This window comes from Mus musculus, chromosome 3 (assembly GCF_000001635.26).
Source record: "Mus musculus strain C57BL/6J chromosome 3, GRCm38.p6 C57BL/6J".
Lineage (NCBI taxonomy): Eukaryota > Metazoa > Chordata > Mammalia > Rodentia > Muridae > Mus > Mus musculus.
Window position 1 is genome coordinate 37,689,905 of NC_000069.6, and position 19,630 is coordinate 37,709,534.

The following is a 19,630-nucleotide window of genomic DNA, read 5'->3' on the forward strand; positions in this document are numbered from 1 at the left end:
CCAGATGTCAGAAGAAGGATGCTAAGTCTACAACCCAAAACACTTGAAGCAGTTTTCAAAACCTTGGTGGCAGCAGGTGAACTCTGGGATTTTCTGAGAAGCCTTCTTCCACGGTCCAGGGCTGCTGAGTGACAGACATGGATCCCACACATCTGACTGAGGATGAGCACACCCATCAGCTCTCAGCACCAGTTTGTGCCATATCTCCTCATCTGGATCCCCATGAGGCAGTTCCCAGGGAGATCCTACTCCCAAAGCTGTGGCTGATCATGGCAAGTTGCTAGATGACCATTTTCAAAAGGCCAACTTTTCTAACAAATGAAAGTTAAAAAAGAAAAGGGACCCTCGGAGGGTAGAGAGTATAGCTCAGTGACACAATGAATTTTTTACATGCTTGAGGCCCTGGGTTCATCCATCTGTCCAGCTTTCCATCCACCCATGAATCTATCCATCCACTCACCCATCCCCCACCCATCCCCCACCCATTCATCTATCCATCCATCCATCCTTCCATCTATCTGGCCAATGATAAAATGAAAAATACCAGAGACTCTTGACATGAGTTCCTGTCCTTCACTCATCTATTCCTTACTTTAAATAACAAGGTTCCACATTTCTCACCAGCGAAGATAAATCCTCAGCCATTTTAGTGTGTGTGTGTGTGTGTGTGTGTGTGTGTGTGTGTGTGTGTGTGTGTGTGAGACAGTTAATCTGTAGGTAACACTCATAAGAGGTACTTGAGCTTCTGATGATGTATGGGGGTGATCCATACTGACAGGAGGGTCTCTACTAGAAATTAGACACAGCTGGAGAAAAAAATGACAGCCAGTCAACCTAGATCTGAACTTCTTCGGTTCTGTTATCTGAGGACTGGAGGAAGGTTTCCAAAGTTTGAACAAACCAGATGAATTGTGTGACCTAGAAAGAGATAAATAATTGAGTTAGATGTGTCACTAATACACACAATGTATGTACATATATAGAGTCAATTTTGTGACTATCATAAAATTCACATTGAAAAGTTAAAACTGACAGATACAGTTAGGCCAGTTTCAGACAGGAGAAATGTAACAAACATCAAGATGCAGATGGGCTGTGGAGTACAACCATGACCATGGTCCTCAAATGTTGCCCCACCTTTAAAGTCTGGGGATGCTGCAGCCGTAGCAATGTGGGTGATTTACTCCCCACGCGTTGCTCATTTCAGTAAAAGGATGCTGTCTTCAGTCTTGGCTGTCTCGTGATTCTCAGTCCACATGCACATATGAACGTGGTGAGCAGAGTATGTGCTAACCTACTGCTGGTGCGCTGGGAAGGCTTCAGCTCAACAGCAGACCTGGTTTTTGGAGGAGTCAAGTCACATGGACTTTTGATGACATCCTAATGTCCCTACTGTTCAAGGTCAATCATACTTCTCATGTCCTCGGCGTGATGTTAAGAGCTTGGGGAGCAGGACAGATAGTCCACTTCTTTTCCTTACAAGTCCTGTGCAAAGTAGGAAAGAGGTGATGGGAACTCTGAGTTGGACAGTGTGACTAGAGCTCAGACTGAGGGCGTGCTGAGACTGTTTCATTTCTACACAAGGTGGCTCACTGGTGTGGACAGTCTGCCCGTGTGTCCCTTGATTCCTCTGTTGGCCCTGTGGTCTCAGCCTGGATCCTAGTTTGTAGATTTCTGATCAAATCACTCACCTTTGGGGGTACAGAGGGCTGGGTCACAGGTAAGTCTGCACCAGGAGAGGGCCAGCCAGTACTTACTAACCTGTCTGGTTAAATGTCTGGTTAAAAGCCATAGACCATTGCCTTCTCAGGAAGGTTTCTCCACTAAGGGTTCTGCTTCCCCAAAGAGGTGAATAGGAACAATTAAGGCTCTCTAAACTGAGAAGAGATGTTTAGCTCTGATTCTTGAGAATCAAAAATTTAAAAGGAAGGCAGTAATCGGTGCTGGTGGCAGAGCAATTCTTTATGAGTAAGGGACACATAGGAGTGTAGGAGTATTTAGAATTAACTTTGAGACAATGTCAGACAGAGAACCATATCTTGGGGCTGAGTTGGTAAAATGCTTGATGCACAAGAATGAAGATTTTAGTTTGATCTCCAGAACCCATGTTTAAAAACACAGTGTGTTGGTGTATGCTTTTAATTCTAGTGCTGGGGAGGTAGAGACAGGGGGATCTTTGGTAGTCAAGGACACTCAGCTAAGCCAATAAATGAGCTCCAAGTTCCATGAAACATACAGCTGTCTCCTGAGAGGCTCTGCCAGATCCTGACCAATGCAGATATGGATGCTTGCAGCCAACCATCAGACTGAGCACAGAGCCCCCAATGGAGGAGTTAGGGGAAGGACTGAAGGAGCTGAAGGGGCCTTATCTGGCATCAATGAGAGGGAGGCCCTTGGTCCTGGGACGGCTTGATGCCCCAGTGTAGGGGAATGCTAGGGCAGTGAGACGGAAGTGGGTGGGTGGGTGGGTTGGGGAGCACCTTCATAGAAGCAGGGTAAGGGGGGAATGGGATGGGGGTTTGCAGAGGGGAAACCAGGAAAAGGAATAACATTTGAAATGTAAACAAAGAAAATATCCAATTTAAAAAAAAATGAAGATGAGGGTGATAGAGGTGGACATTCAAGGTTGACTTGTATTCTCCACACGGGCTGCATCCAAATGTGCCCACGCACAGAAACAGCACTGTGCAATGCTTAAGTCTATATCTTTCTAAGAAGCAGATCATACCATGAATATTTTTCTTCTTACTGGTTGCCTACAAATGAGGATTTATAGTCTCTTGTTCTTCAAATATTATCAGCTCTGAGGTGATCTGAAGGGCAAGTACATCGGGTGAAGTTTCTAGTCTGTTAGAGCGAGTCTTGGTGGAATCTGTTGAACACATCTCTGTTTCCTTGGTAGAGTGTCCTGCGAGCTGTCTGCACCTCAGAATGGCGGAAAAGACTCGGCTCCAGACATCACTGCCGCGTGGGCAGATCATGGCAGTGAGGCTGATGAGAAGTTCATTCTGGATCCTTCCGCTGTCTCCTTTGTCACCTCTCCCTGACTGTCAACTGCACAGATGGGTCCCCACAGCAGCCTGAAGATGGGGCCACTTCGAGCATGCGAGCACTTGTGGCTGAGTTCCTACTTAATCCTCTGCTCTTGTTCTCTCCACCTCCAGAACTTCAGGCCTTACTGTATAATTTAGGCAGCGTGCTTCCCTTTCCTCCTGTCCCCTCTCTTCCCCGCCCCCTTTCTCCTCCCCCCACTGTGGTTTTGATTGTGGTTTTGACTGGGGAGTACAGCACAGGCTGAAGAAGCATCTCCATGTAGATAAATATGGGAACTCACCTTGAAATCAGGGGGTCAGTGGATACACATAGAAGGATGGGAGGGGAATTAGTGTCAAATGGAAGGACTCATATATCCTTCCTGAGAGGCCACTCTGCCACCTGAGAGAGCTGATGGCTTCAGCCCCTTGGCTTCATAGATGTGTTTTGTCTTTCATGAATCCCATTATCTGACCTCATAAGGCAAGAACCTAACTGCATCCTTGTATAAAACGCTCTGTTCTATAGAAACCAACTTACACTGACCCCATAGAGACTAGCACACAACCACAGTGTCTGGTTATTTATTTACATTAAAAGTGATTGGCAGGGGTCTGGGGCTGAGAGAGGAGTGACCCGTCCCTGCACTGGGCGTCCGTGCCTTACGTATGTGTGAGCCCAAACTGTATAATTCTGATCAAGAAGAGCAGTGGGGAAATTGTTTTCAACTTCCCACCAACTTCCCTTTTTCTGTTTAACCCAGAGGTCCTGTGTTGGTTGTCTTGGTTTGTTAGAATCTGTGATTAAGTTCAGGATATCTCCCTGGCTTTCTAGAGCTTTCTAGATTATCTAGGGCTCATGAGTGAGAGCTACATGATATTGGACACTTGCCTGGATCTGTTGAAGCGGCATTCTTCTCTAATCTGCTGTATGGCCAGAGGTTTTTAAATGTTCAGCTTGTCTTGTAACGAGTCAGTAAACGGTGTTCACTGACATTTCTGTTTAATTTCCGGCTGAATTCAGTAGACTCATACTTTATTCAGCATACTGGAGTTTTGTAAGTGGGATTGGTCTGTAATTTCCCTTTCTTGCACTGTGCCTGTCTAACTCAGACATATTGCAGTTATATTAACTTTATAAAAATACTGTGAGATCTTAGTCCCCTTTCCTTCCTTCTGGGAAAAGTTGTTATAACTTTGGAATTATGAACCTTTTAGCTGTCTAGTGGAACTGCTCTAGAAGACCACGTGAGTGTGGTGTTTGTTTTGAAGAGGAACACTAGCTTAGCTCCATTTCTTTCACAGATCTTGTATAAGCTTCTCTTTCACACGGTGCTTTCTAGACAGTTTTATCTAAGTCTTGAAGTAGGTTTAATTCATATTTTTCTCCCAGGATTAACAACTCCCCCCCACCACACACACACACTGTACTTAGAGTCTTGCCTCCTCTTCATCTATTGAAACCATCAACACTTAACACACATACATTTTGGTACCCACACTTTATCTCAGTTGCTTCTGGTCTAAAAGTTCTGTTTTTCTCCTTCAGTCTTTAGCTCTAAGTCTACTACTGATTACCCTTGGTATTTCTTCTTCAGTCCATGAGTTGGATTATTTTGAGGCTTTCAGACAAGCATTTGACGATGTTTTAGTGCAGAATTCTGGTTTTCCTTTTGCGGGGTCATATGTGCACTCAACCGACCCCCCACAGAACTCTTGCTTTTCCTCTTCCCATTCCACATTCCCCAAATATTCCTCCTTCTCCTTCCATGTCCTATAGAAGCATGAATATATATGTAAATACATACATATGTGTTTTATTTTAAATCTAAATTCCACTCATGATACAAACCAGACAACAGTTGTCTCCAGAGTCTGGTTTTTTTCACGTCCCATGATCTCCAGTTCCATGTACGTCTCTGAAAATGAAATAATTTCATTTTTATGGCTGACTGCAACTCCATTGGGCATATTTGCCACATTTCCTTTCTTGGCTCATCTGTTGATGGATGTTCAGGCAGATGCTGTATCTTAGCTATTGGAAATATGTGACAATCACCATGGATGTACAGGCAACCCTTAGTGCGTTAATAAATTCCTTCCTATGTCTGCCAAAGAGAGTGATAACAGAATTGCCTGGTAAGTTTGATTAATTAACTAATTAAGTAATTTGAGACAAAGTCTCATTATATAGCTCAGACTTTTCTTGAACTTGTAGTGGTCATCCTGCCTCTGCTGCATAATTGCTAGGAGTACATGTGTAAGACACATCACACAGTCTTGCTTTGAGCGTCTTGAGGACCGCCATACTGATTTTTACAGTGGCTGCACAGTACCACTGTAATGGTTTGATTGAAAGAATACCCACCATAGGTTCATATATTTGAATGCTTGGTCCCCAGTTCATGAACGATTTAGGAAGGATTAGGAGGTGTGGCCTTATTGGAGGAGGTGTGTCACTGTGTGGGTGGGCATTGAAGTTTCAAAAGCCCTCATTCCCAGTTGACCCTCTTTCTGCCTTATGTGTATGGACCTCAGCTACTGCTCCAGCACCACCCCTACCTTTCTGTTATTATGCTCCCACCTTCTGGAACTGTGAACCCACAAGTTAAATACTTTCTGAGTTGCCTTGGTTGTGGTGGCCCTTCACAAGAAGAGTAGGAAAACAACTAAGATACCAAGTGACAGCCATTTTAAGTGGAGTACAATGTTTGTTTGTTTATCTTTTGTTATATTTTGTATGGATGAATATTTTGCCTGTATCCATATATGTCCACCACATATATGCTATGCTTGTACAGGCTAGAAAAGGGTCTCAGAGTCTCTGAGACCGGAGTTACAGGTTGTAAGCTACTAACTGTTTTGATACCAGGAACCAAACCCAGATCATCTGGCAGAGTAACCAGTCCTCCTAACCTGTGAATCATCTTTCCAGCCCCACCCCCACCCATGCAGTATAGTTTTGATTGGCATCTCCATGTTGCTTAAGGATGCTGGACATTTTGTTTTCGTATGTTTATTGGTTATTTGTATTTCTTCATTTGAGAACTGTCTGTTCAATTTAGTTTTCCATTTACTGATTTGGATTATTTGTTTTTTGGGTGTTTAATTGTTTGAGTTCCTTATACAGTCTAGACATTAATTCCTTCTGCTGTGTACTCAGTTGTGCCCTTCCCATGCTGAAGGCTGACTCCCCATCCTGCTGCTCCCCTCCCCACCCTGTGGACTGTCTTCCCATCTGCCAATAGATTCCCTTGCTGCACAGAGCCTTTAATGTTCATGCTGTCCCTCTGCAACTATCAGAATTTTGGAATTCCTGTTACGAGATTTGATCCGTTTTGAGTTGATTTTTGTATAGACCAGGAAAGCAAGGTTGAGTTCCATTCTCTGATAGTCAGATCCTCAGTTTGCCCAGCACCGTTTGTTGAAGATGTTGTGCTTCCTCTCCTGTATGCTGTTTGACACCTTGGTTGAAAACCAGGCCCGCTGCGTGGGCTTGTTTCTGGATCCTCCATTACATTTCTGTGGTCTGTGTGTCTGTTTTTGTGCCAGCACCGTGATGGCTTTGTTGCTATGGCTCTGTAGTCTAAGTAGGAATCAAGTATGTGATTCCCTCCAGGGTTAATTCTTCCTCAGAAGGCCTCTGGCTAGTCAGTCTTCAGTACTTACACATGAATCTTGGTTTTGTTTATTTATTTTCCTATTTCTGTGAAGAAAGTTATTGGTGATAACTGCATGGACTGGCACATTAGTCATTTTTACTATGTTAACTTTGGGAATAGACAAGCACGAGAGATGTTTCTGACTTTTAGTGTCTTCTTTAATTTCTTCCTTCAGTGTCTTACTATGTCATAGACATCTTTCTCATCCCTGATTTATTTCTAGATCTTTTTACTGTATATTGTTTTTTAATGCCACTAAGAATGGGATTGCTTTCCAGTTCTTAGGAAGTTCTATACTGAGTATAGAAAACCTACTGATTTTTTAATTTTGACTTTGTATTCTGCTACTTTGCTGAAAGTACTTATCAGGTCTCAGCACCGCTGGAGTCTTCCAGGTCTTCTAAGTGTAGGATCTGTAGGCTTGCAGATTTTTACAGCATGACTTTTCCTTTCTTTAAAAGTTTTTAAAAAATTATTTACTTATTTTTATTTTATGTATTGGTGTTCTGCCTACGTGTAGGTCTGTGAAGGGTGTCAGATCCTCTGGAGCTGAAGTTATTCTAGAGCAATCTTGAGCTTCTTCCACAGTCAATGAGTCATGTGGTATTGATGGCAAGGTCTTAGACATAAGTCGTTAACAGGACAGTAGAGAAGCAATGTCCCATCTGAAGAGGGCTGGATCTCCATTGGCCCCAGAGGGAAGACATGACACACTGAACACGTTGTCCAAAGACCTTCAGTTTTTAAAATGACAGTCTACTGCCACTGGCCTTGTAGAATACCCTTGTGTGCCAGATCATTCTAAGGGACCAGATTATTTCTCTTTAGGCTGGGTGAGCTATGAACTGTCTTCCACTGCACTCTCATTCAAAGCCATAGTTATTTTATAAATGTATTAAAATGCTTCTACTGCACAGGTCACAGTAACTTAGATATTTGCATCCAAGGAACCTACTGAGCATTGTGTTAGGGGCCTACTATGTGGGAAATGTTTCTTTATTACAGAGATATTAACATTCTTGGGCCAGTGAAAGCTCAGAATATATACAAAGGATTTCTATATGTACTTGGGTTTGAGAAGTCCTCATAGGATGTTCTTATCTTTCCAGAGCATTGAGGTGCCTTGACTTCCAAAGTGCAGGCCCCATAGCCTACTGTCATAGATGTAGTGGGTCAAAGGATTACTTCTGTAATGGTAATGTCCTGGGTCTCAGTAGAATAAGCTATCAATTGATGTGGCCTTGAGGTGAGGTGGTAAATGTATAACTCTAAACCTTGAAAGGTGTCATAGTTATTAGTGTTCTAGTTTTGTGAGGAGATGACCAAGGCAAGTTTTAAAAGGAAGCATTTAATGGAGGGATTACTCCATGGAGCAGTAGCTGGAAGATCACATCTGATCTGCAAGTTATAGTCAGACAGAGCGACCTAGTATGGACTTTTTAAACCTCAAAGCCCACCACCAGTGATACACCTCTTTCTACAAGGTCAGAGCTCTTAATCCTTCCCAATCAGTTCCACTACTTGGAGACCAAACATTTAAATAGAGGCAAGTCTCGTTTTAAATCAACACACAAGGGAAAACAAACTCACTATGGATGGTGGCAATGTTGATTGTTCAGAGCAAATGTGTAATTTCCAGCACCAGGCATGTGCAGGTTATCAGTTTGCCACAGAAATGAGGTCACATTTAGAAGAGACTTGCCATAAAATCATTAACTAGAGAGAGAGAGAGAGAGAGAGAGAGAGAGAGAGAGAGAGAGAGAGAGAGAGAGAGCAGCATTATGAAACATCTAAGAATGCTAGAGCCAAACATGCCCGGTATTGAAACTCATGATTAGGGCTGGAGAGATGGCTCAGTGGTTAAGAGCACTGACTGTTCTTCCAGAGGTCCTGAGTTCAATTCCCAGCAACCACATGGTGGCTCTGTAATGGGTTCTGATGCCCTCTTCTAGTGTGTCTGAAGAGAGCAATGGTGAATACATTAAAAATAAATAAATAAATAAATAATGCTTTTGGAAACTGGGCATGTGGCGTACGCTTTTAATCCTAGCACTCGGGAGGCAGAGGCAGGCGGATTTCTGAGTTCCAGGCCAGCCTGGACTACAAAGTGAGTTCCAGGACAGCCTAGACTACAAAATGAGTTCCAGGACAGCCAGGGCTATACAGAGAAACCCTGTCTGGAAAAAAAATGCTTTGGGGGAAAAAAAAGAAAGAAAATCATGATTAGAAACTTGGATGCAGCCTTGCCATCATGGCCACCAGAGACTCTCTTTGCTGGGTTTCTCTCCTCACCTCTGCTGCTCATATGGTTGAGCTGACAATCTTCATGGATCTTTGCTTAGAAGTGGCTTTGTTGCCTTGCCCAGGCTGCCCTCGGAGCCATGGGCTAAAGATCTTCTTACCTTAATTCACCAAATGGGACTGTTCCTAGGGGATTCTCAGGGGTGTTCCTTGACCTGACATCCAGGTTCTTCTTGTTTCAAATAATAGGGCCAGGCAGACAGCAGCAGCAGTGGAAGCAGAAATCACTACAGTGAGAGGAAAATGCAGTGTGCACTCCACAGTGGGAGCTGGCTTCATCAAGCAGGCAGTTCAAGAGCCCAGAACTGTCTAGGGGTTCTTTTATGAATTTCATGGATGAAAGATTCTATTTCTCAAGGGAAGGAAATGGGAGTTCCCTGCCCAGATTGACTGAGGGGATAGTATATAACTTTGGATGATCTATGTGTGCATTGGCTGTAGGGTCTATGGCCATAAGCATGTGTACCTCCATCACACGTACACCTGAGATGGTAAATGGAGTTTTCTCTTGACCCTTTGCTTTCAGGATAGACTGGCTAGCAACTTACACCCATTGTGTTTAAGCTGGCCTTTATATTTTTCATTTCAAGCTAGTTATTTATTTACATGTATATACTTGTGTGGGCATGTGGCAGATAGAGGAAAACCTTTTGGAGTTGAATTTCTCTGTCCACTATCTGGGTTTTAGGCATGAAGCTCTGTGTTAGAGTTGGTGGTAAGTGCCTCTACCTACTGAGCCATTTCATAGGCCCAAAGCTTGCTGATTTTATATCTCGTATCAGGATGTGCCTGACCACAATTATTCACAGGAGGGAGGTCTAGTGTTGTTCTACTAGAAGTGGGGCAGGGCAGAAGCCAGATAGTGTATGGACCCCCATATGGCAAGGGGAAACACGGGGTTCATCTTCTAGTCTAGATCCTAGAAGAGTCAAGACACAGGGTTTTATAGGGAGGTTGGGATGTGGTTCGTAGTCCGTATTAACAGTTTTGAAGGAGCCATCAATGTCCTGACAGCTTTCTGCATCAGATGAGAGGATGGGTGAGAGTCAGGTAGGTGGGGGGCAAGGATGAGAGTTGGGTGGGTATGGCATAGGTGAGAGTCCACAGGTGAGAGTCGGGTGGCTACAGTGGCTGTGGGTGACTTCCTGTTAGTGATGAGGAGTTTTATAGGAGGAGTAGAGCTTTCCAGAAAGTATTAGTAATTATGATATGAAAACAGAAAGCAGATGTGCTGGTTGTTGTAGCAGGAAGGGAAGGAATGATGTGTTTATAGAACTAAGAACCAATGGCGCGCCTTTTCCATCCTTCCAGGGGCACAGCAACAGCATAGCCAAGAACAACAGAGTGGGAAGCAGAAAAATGAACAGCAGCTTCTCTTAATTTTCATCCATATTAAAATCCTCTGTTCTTAGATTTTTGAAATAAAAACAACAGCGGGAATGTAGCTGTGGGCTAAAACTGGGGCAATTGAGACACATTTTTTTCTGAAAACAAGATTAAACTTTTTTCTCAGGTTCATATACACAATTTGAAGCACTAATGATGATCATTAATTGAAATTCTTTTATCAATGATTCTAAGAACCTACAAATAAGAACTCTAATTTCCTGATAACAATGGACCCCAAAGAAACAGTAAGATGGCAGCTGATTTGGGTGGAAGTTCATATCTGCTCCATGTGAACTTTAGAGTTGGGGAACCAAAGTGGGAAGCCAGAATGGGAAAAATGAGAGCTGGCAGAACTTGCTCGCATCCCAGAAGGCTGAGTCTCTTCTGTTTCAGTCTTTCTGGGATTGAAAACACACACTGGTTATCAAATGGGAAACTAACTGTACACTATCTTAGTGGAGTTTTGCTCTTACCTGTCTGTGGCTGTTGTTTATTTTGATGCCCTTTCTTCCCATGAGAACAGGCCTTTCGTTCTTTACTGACGTTTAGGTTTATTAGGCTTCTCCATGGGTGTGAAAGGAGTTTGAAAAACCAATTCTAGAGTGCTATGCACCTTTTACTTAAGATCAAGGCTTAAGCAATCTGGAGGATTGGTGCCCAAGGGAGTGTGGGACCTTCCTGTCATGGAGCTCAAGGTGTAATGCTGTTCCCAGCTAGCCATCCTCTATAACAGGAAAAAGTCGTACATTTTCCTGATCAAAGTTTTACATGACATAGAACCTTTAGAAAGGAAGACTCGTAGCTGGATGTGATGACACATATCTGTAATCGCAGCATTTGGGTAGCCAAGGCAGGAGGATTGCTGTGAATTCCAGGCCAGACTGGAATTCACAGCAATCCTGGAATTCACAGAGTTACATAGTGAGACTCTGATTCGAAAACAAAGAGGGGAAAGAAAACTTGTCACTTGCCATGGAGAGATCCAAAAGCCTGGGGAATAAAAACTTTCAATTCCCAGCGAAGCAGACTGGCTTCCTCAGAGGGGGCCACTGGCAATGACAGCCCTGGACTAGAGAGGAGACTAGAACTATCAGCTCCTGAGACTCCTAGCCAGAGGAGGTGACAAGGCCAGAATAGAGTTGGTTTCCAAAAATTCTTCAAGGTCTCACCAAATATAATGAAACTAACTTAGCAACTGTACTAATATTTGTAAGTTTGTTTTGCCTTCTGTCTTTGTTACTGTTCTAGTGCTGCCAAGAGACACCATGATCAAAGAAATTCTTATAAAAGAAAGCATTTAACTGGGTTGGTTTACAGTTCCAGAGGCTTAGTCTATTATCACTGTGGTTGGGAGCATGGCAGCAGGCATGTTGCTAGAGATGGAGCTGAGAGCTAAATCCTGATCTGCAAGCAGAGGTGGTGGTGGTGGCTGGCATGGACTTTTGAAACCTCAAAGCCAGTGAGAAACTTCCTCCAACAGGGTTACACCTACTTCAACAAGGCCACACCTCCTAGTCTTTCTAATCCTTCTCAAACAGTGCCACTCCCCAATGACTAGACATTCAAATGGGGCTGTTCTTACTCAAACTACCACACCTTCTAAATTAAATTTGGTGACAAAATTCTGAAGTCACAAATCCTGAGAGGGTCAGGAGGCAGTTCAGAGGAAAGTACCATTTTGGCAGAGTTTGGGTTTTGTTTGAACTGGGGCCTGTGAGTTCACTCGTAGGTAACAACAGTGCTCATTCTTCCAACCAGGGAGACAGGATGGGGATACATGCTTCAGGTGAAGAATTTCCAGAGTGTTCCTGAGGCCAGTGTGTTCCGTGGAACCAATCTGAGATAAGCTTCCAGGAAGGAGGGCAGAGTTGCCATGGGATGGGCCATTTTGTGCTCTCACAGTGGTTAGGGTGCAGGTTTGGCCATCTGGGATATGAGGTTTTTGGATTTGTCTTACAGCTTCTGTAGAATGTGATCTCTGAGCAGGAAGTATTAGCCTGGGTGTCATTTTAGCTGCTTGCATTTGTCCAAGATGAACATAAGTATGGTGATCCTCTATTCTAGAAGAAAATTTATTCAGGAGTGCCCAACTGAGTTTCTATTCAGGTCAGCAAGGTTCTCCTACTCCACATTTCCCAAAGATACCACAAACCCGAAGTCCCAGTAGCCACCTCCCAAAGATTTCTACTGGGTCTTGCCAGGCTGCAATATGTTGAAAGAATTAATGGCTTCTCAGAAAGTCCTTTTAGAGGCCACAATGGAAGAAACTCCTCGCTTTTTTTTTTTTCTGCCCTTTGGACCTTTCCTTCATTTACTACTCATTCAGTTTGTGGTGTGTGTGTGTGTGTGTGTGTGTGTGTGTACAAGTGTGCTGCTGTGAGTAGGGAGCACTGTTTACCTTGTGTTTTTGAGACAGACTCAGTCACTGTGACCTGAGGCTTGCCAAGTAGCCTAGGCTAGTCAGTCAATGAGTCTCAGGTGTCCTTCTGCCTCTGTCCTCCCAGTCTGGCCTCACAAGCGTGCCCACCACACCCAGAATTTTACATGGGTTCTGGGGACCCAGCTCAATCCTCCCAAGTCTTGTTCTTTATTTTCTCCGAGCCTAGAACATCTCAGAACGTGGTGGGTGCTCATATAAACTTATATTCAAGTGAACCTAATACAGAAATGACATTATTTATGAGTTGGTAGTGAGTCACAGAAACAAGGGTGGTGAATTAATTTTTTCTCATAGATGTCCTCCAAGCTTCCCAACTTTCCCATATCTCACTCAGGTTCTTCTCTCCTCTGTGTTTCCCTTCCCGTGGTGATTTGAATGAGATGCCTTCCATAGTCTGGGAAACTTGAACACTTGGTTGTCAGCTGGTGGCTCTATTTGGGAGACTCTATTTTAGGAGTCGTGGCCTTGTTGAAGGAAGTCTGTCCGTCCGTCTGTGGGGCAGGCTTTAAGGGTTTAAAAGCTACATCCACCCCCAGTTTGTCCCTCCCTGCTTCCTGCTGGCTCTTTGTGAACTCTTGCTTGCTGCTCCATACCTGCCTGCTGCCACAGTTCACCACCATGGTGGTGATGGACTCTTTTCTCTCTGTGACCATAAGCCCAAAAAAAAAAACTTTCTTCTGTGAGTTGCTTCGGTCATGGTGCTTTATCACAGCAATAGAAAAGTAACCGATGCACTTCCTTTCCCTCCACCCCTGCTCTGCCTTTCTCCTCCTGCTGCTGAATTCTCTTTGCTGATGCTGAGTGATGTCAGCGATAGGTTATTTTTCCACAGGTGAAAGGAGCCAATTCAATCCAGATTAGAATATATCAAAGACAGGTTTATTGGGAAGCTGCTCTCGGGTGAGCAAGTTCAATGGCCCCAAGGACCATTGAAGGGAAGTTGCCCTTGGAAGAGAGGTGGGGTGAGGGGAAGAGAGAAAAAGGGTGCTGGCATAGAGAGAGAGAGAGAAGAGAAGGAGAGAAGGAGGAGGAGGAAGAAGAAGGTGGGTCTGGATTATATAGGGAGGAACCTCTGGGGGAAGGGCAGCTCAGCTCCTGGGCTGGAAAATGCAGGGTTGGGGGCAGGATGTGCCAGGTAGGGACTGAGGGATGCTGGGAGAACCTGGAAGCCAGGTCTATTTTGATGTAAAATATGCACCTCAGTACCTAGTCCAGGGGTCTGAAACCCAACCGTTGGAGTGGTTAAGGTGCTCGGCCACTGACTCCTGCCCTTTATCCTTGTCTATCTTGTGTAAGCTTCTTTGCCTCCCAGAGCATCTTCTGGTATCTTGCCCTTCTCTGTTCAGAACTTCTTCCACATGGGTGTGAAGTGAGCTCTGAACCGCGTCTTTCACGAACTTCTTTTAACAGTAACGCTTTGGGGCACCCACAGGTGTGAATCATGGGGACAAGGGGTTGGAGAGGAAGCCTCATTCCAGCTCATTCCAGCTAAGAGCCCAGAAGTTCAGCACACCTAGAGCCCTTTCTCACTCCTCAGCTCTAAACCTCTATTTTTCTAGGATTCCTGCTGCCCCCCAGAACCCCCATTTGTACTACAGATGTGAAGAGTAAAAGGGGGCAACGTTTCTTTTTTTCCCTTCTTGGTATTTCTTAGCCTTTTTGTTTGTTTGTTTGTTTGTTTGTTTGTTTTTGTTTTTTGGTTTGGTTTGGTTTTTCAAGACAGGGTTTCTCTGTATAGCCCTGGCTGTCCTGGAACTCACTTTGTAGACCAGGCTGGCCTGGAACTCAGAAATCCACCTGTCTCTGCCTCCCGAGTGCTGGGATTAAAGGCGTGCACCACCACGCCCGGCTTTCTTAGCCTTTTTTATTTTTCATATTGAGAACTGTCTGTTCAGATCCCTAGCATATTTTTTAAAGAATTGAAAATAGATATTTCTCTCATACAGTGCATCCTGACCACAATTTCCCTTCCCTTTACTGCTCCCAACTCTCCACACCCCCATCTCCCTCTCTCCTGGATTGGATCCATTCACATCAGAAAAGAGCTGGTTTCCAAGAAACAACAATCAAATTCAACAAAACAAAAGGCAAAAGCTGTCATTGTGAGGGGGGACAGTAGGAGGGAAAGAATTCCAAGAGGAGGCAAAAGAGTCAGAGATACTGCTCCCACTGTCAGGAGTCCCACAGAAATGGACACCAAGCTAACAGCCAAAACAAGTAGGCAGAGAGAGGACCTGGCGCCGCCCCAGCCACGCAGGCCCCGCCCCAGCCACGCAAGCCCCGCCCCAGCCACGCAAGCCCCGCCCCAGCCACGCAAGCCGGGTACTTGCCACTTCAGAGTCTGTGAGCTCACGTGAGTCCTGCTTAGTTGATTCAGTGAGCTGGGTTCTCCTGCGTTGTCCATCCTCTCTGACACTTAGAACGTTTCCTCTTCCTCTTCCTCAGGGATCCTGGAGATCTAAGAGGAGGGACCTGGGGCAAAGCTTCTTAGCAAGCTTGGAGAGTAATTTGAGAGCCACCAAAGCGGTATTGCTGCCCAGTGCTGAGATCTGTAACTGCAGCTCTATCTTCAAGAAGCCCACACCCCTAATCTCAGTGTTTCTTCTTTTCCTGAGCCCTTTCTTTGTGTTTTTAACAAATTCCAACTCTGCTTCATATGGAGTTGTCCTGAAATTCTTTTCTATGCAGGAGCTATGGGTCTGGTTTTGTCTGAGTCCAGGGTCTCTGGCCCTGCGGCCACAGACAGTTCCAGTTCTGTGGAACAACAAGGCCCCTTGGCTTCTGTGTAGACTTCTAGCCTGCCACGCGGCTCTCCTGACTCCGCAGACCTCCTAGGCATATCTGGGAAAAGTTATCCTCTGACTTAAGTGCTGTCTTACAAATTGCCTGCTTCCTTGTCTTATCAGCTCAGTGTGAACTTCCTTCCTGGTCTGTCCAGATGTTTGTCATTCCTGCCTCGGTGCCTTTCTCTCCTGTGATACTTAAGAAGAGGCAGGGGGCCTCTTATTTCAGCTTACCTTCAAGTTGTTTTGAATTAACCCACAGGTCCGTTTACAGATCACCTCACTCTGAGGATCAGGTGTGGGTCTGAATAACTTCTTGTTTGCCAAGATTTATCCAGCACCATTTTAACAAACCCTTTGCTGTGTGAGGAGTTTGTTCTTCCATGTATTAGGTTTTTAGAAATAGTTGACCATGACTTCTATTTTCCATTTAATCTGCCTGTGCCTATACTAGTAACTCTTGTCAGACATGTTTTCCATAGAATGTTCTTTGGGCTTTGTTCATATTTATTTAAACACACACACACACACACACACACACACACACACACACACACACACACACATTTTGCTATTGAAATGTTTTGTTGCTTTTGAATAGAAAACCCCAGTTAAAAGAAACATTCTAACTTTGTATGTCTGTGTGTGTGTGTGTGTGTGTAGACACATACATGTGCACATCTATACTTTGTGTGTGTAGAGGGTAGAGGTGTCTCATCCACAGCAACTCTACCCACCTCTTTTGAAACAGGGTCTCTCACTGGCCTGGAGCTCACAATTGAACTAGCCAGGAAGCCCTGAGTGCTGGGATCACAAGCATACACCACCACACTCTGGCATTGTAAAGTCAGTTTCTGGGAATTGAAATCAGGTCCTCAGGATTGCAAGGCAAACACTTTATCAAAGGAGCTAACTCCCAGCCCCCAGTGTTTCTGATTTTAAAGTTCTTATCACAGGACTGGCTAGTTGCTGCCAGATGCTTTAAGAGCCTCTGGTAACACTGAAGGCAACTTGTCATAGAATGACACTACATGAGAGCAATGTGTCAAAGTCCATCCATCTACTTCCTCATGACTGATGCTCCTTGGGCCAGCATCAGCCCATCTCCCATTCAGCCAGTCTGTCCTCCAACAGCCTACTCTACGGCACACTAACTGCTGAGGTGGACACATGCAGCGTCTTACCTGGCTCGTTCCCAAAGCCTACTTCCTGTCATTCAGCAGTCATATTTCAAAACAAATTAACTCTTTTTTTTTTTTTGGTAGGGATAAAAAGCAGGGACTGGTGAGATGGCTCAGCGGGTAAGAGCACTGACTGCTCTTCCAAAGGCCCTGAGTTCAAATCTCAGCAACCACATGGTGGCTCACAACCATCTGTAGTGAGATATGATGCCCTCTTCTGGTGTGTTTGAAGACAGCTACAGTGTACTTACATATAATAATAAATAAAATCTTTAAAAAAAAAAACAAACAAAAAAGCAGCTGCCTGGTGGCCCACTTTCATGGATTCCTCTTCTAATTCATTGGTTCTCAACCTTCCTAAGGCCTCAAATCAGGATTGAGGACAGAGGTGAGAAGGGAGCCTCAGACTCAGAGGTCAGGCTATAATAACTTATTTATTCACAAATAGTAATAAATAGCGAGGTGGAATTGCATTTATTCACACCACACACACACACACACACACACACACACACACACACACACACACACACACACACTTCACTAACTTCCGGTCTGGCCCTATATAGTAGTCTGGCTTGATAGCAGTGCATCAGGTAAGGATTGCGAAGTCTCCGGTCCATGGTGCGAGCTCCTCTAGTTCGACAGTGGACATTTGGGTCGATGGACTGGATGTCTCTCTCTCAGCACGATGGCGTCTCTGTGGGACTCCGGAAGTGAGTGAGTTGCAGTGGCCAGACCCGGGTATTTAAGCTACTTTTAGCCAATCATAATTAAGGTGTTCACACATTCCTTCACCAGGCATTGACCTTACTTCATCATTATCAGATTCGCACACACTCTAGGCTTGGTTTCCATGGTTACATTCATCCATGGTATGATGTTTACATCGTGTTCCTTGCAGCTGCAACCCTTTAATACAGCTCCTCATGTTGTGGTGACCCCCAACCATAAAATTATCTTTCTCGCTACTTCATAACTCTAATCTTCTACTGTTATATCTGATACACAGAATATCTGATATGTGACCCCTCTGAAAAGGTCCTTTGCTCCCTGAAGAGGGTCTGAACCCCCAGGTTGAGAACCTCTCTACAGAGAAATACATCTTTCGCTGGGTTTGTCTAAGACTGTGTTTTGTGAGACCATCCTACGTTTTTCACAACCCTCTGGAGCATGTTGTACCATTAACCACCTGCATTTACCGAACACAAGATGCCGCATGCTTCCTGAAACTCACACCATGCAGGGAGGCCTGTCCTTGGACTCATGCTGGTGTTCCCTGTACCATCTGCCTCTTCTAGCTCTTATTTGGAGTTGCATGTTGGGCAGTGGACTGTGCCAGGAAACGTGGTATGGTTGAGTGGGTTGGAAGCCCTGGAACTTCATACCAGAGGATGGCAGGAGTTTCACTTGCTTCCGACCAGGACCCTGTCACATGACCACAGCATGCCATGGAAAGGATCATGACAATCACATAGGAGCTGTGCCCCAAGTCCCTTTACATGCAGATGAGGCATCCCTAACATCATAGACCAAGCAAATAGAAAGCATCTGCTGCCAGACTCCAACCCACCCCAAAAACATATATGAGACCCTATCCAGAAGAATGGATATCCAGAAGAATGGTGTGAGAGTTACTCCATCACTGAGAGCTTCTGTCACAGAAGAGCTGTAACACTTCCTGGGAAAGAGGGTTCTCTCCTGAAGGCTGCTAGAAGCTGCCTGGACCCACCTCAGTCACTTGCCATCAGGTGGCCCAGACCTTGGTGGTTCAGTCCCAGCAGTGGGAGCAGTGGTGGTGGTTGCCCTTCCCTCTCCCTGCTTGTGTGGCCAGCCTGCCTGCTGTGTAGCAATGTCTTGCTGTAGCAGCTGCCACAGATGAGAACCTCGATCCAACTCCCTTCTTCCCTTTGCTTAAATGCTACCAATGGCCAGAGCCCCCACAGATCTCCAAGGCTAGTGTCCGGTATACAGACAGGCAGTTGCAGGGTGAAACCCACAGCTATTTTGCTTCTTATTTTGCTTATGTTAAAACCATAGTGCCCTTTTTGACTGGGAATAGAGTCCAGTGTTTCTAACTTAAGCAAAAGTATTTGTGCACTCCTGGGGAAGGCTTACTTCCCTCTGCGGCCCTATGGTTAGAACAGGAGACTTGATTAGGGGTAGTTTTCTCTTCTGAGTCCATCCCTGCTTCCCCAGGAGTGGTTAATTTTTGACTAGGCCTAGCATACTCAATCTTTTCTCTAGTAGTTTGTCCTTTGGGTGACACATTTAAGAAGCAATTGCCTAAACTCAGACCACAAAGATTTATTCTTGCATTTCAACTCCCCCCACCCCTGGGTTTATAGTTTGGGGGGGGGTCTTCATTTACTACCTGTAGCTCCAATTGCAGGGACCTGGTGTTCTCTTCCTGGCCTCTGTGGGAACCCACACATGTATGATGACATATGCACATATACATAAAAGGAGAATTTATAGTTTTCAAATTTTCATGTAGGTCTTTGATCCACTTTAATTTCGTCTGGTCTGACTGGAAAGGGACATTACAAATTTCTGTTTGGCCCCCGCCTTTCTTCCATTTCTCCTTGTTTCTCTTTTCTGCCTTCTGTCCTGGAAGTTCTATTTCTTCTTTAGTTTGAGGCAAGGTTTTACTGTGTGGCCCTTGCTGGCCTAGGAGTCATGATCTAGACTAACTTGACCTCAAATTCACACACACCTATCTGCCTCCCAAGAGAGGTGGCATTGAAGGTGTGGCCACCATGCTTGGCCTAACCAGAAGCTCTGTTTGAATGTCAACATTCAATTCATAAGAAGATGCTGAAGCACCCTCCCTGCACATCAT

The 19,630-nt window shown here is 44.8% G+C and overlaps 1 long non-coding RNA gene across 1 annotated transcript; it reads right to left on the reverse strand.

Moving 5' to 3' along the window:
- Positions 1-559: 559 nt before the first annotated feature.
- On the reverse strand, positions 560-5,031 carry Gm42211. The gene is made up of 2 exons (XR_880785.2): positions 4,885-5,031; positions 560-918 (listed from the first exon to the last, which is right to left on the reverse strand). It is a non-coding gene; the product is annotated as a predicted gene, 42211 (long non-coding RNA).
- Positions 5,032-19,630: the final 14,599 nt, after the last annotated feature.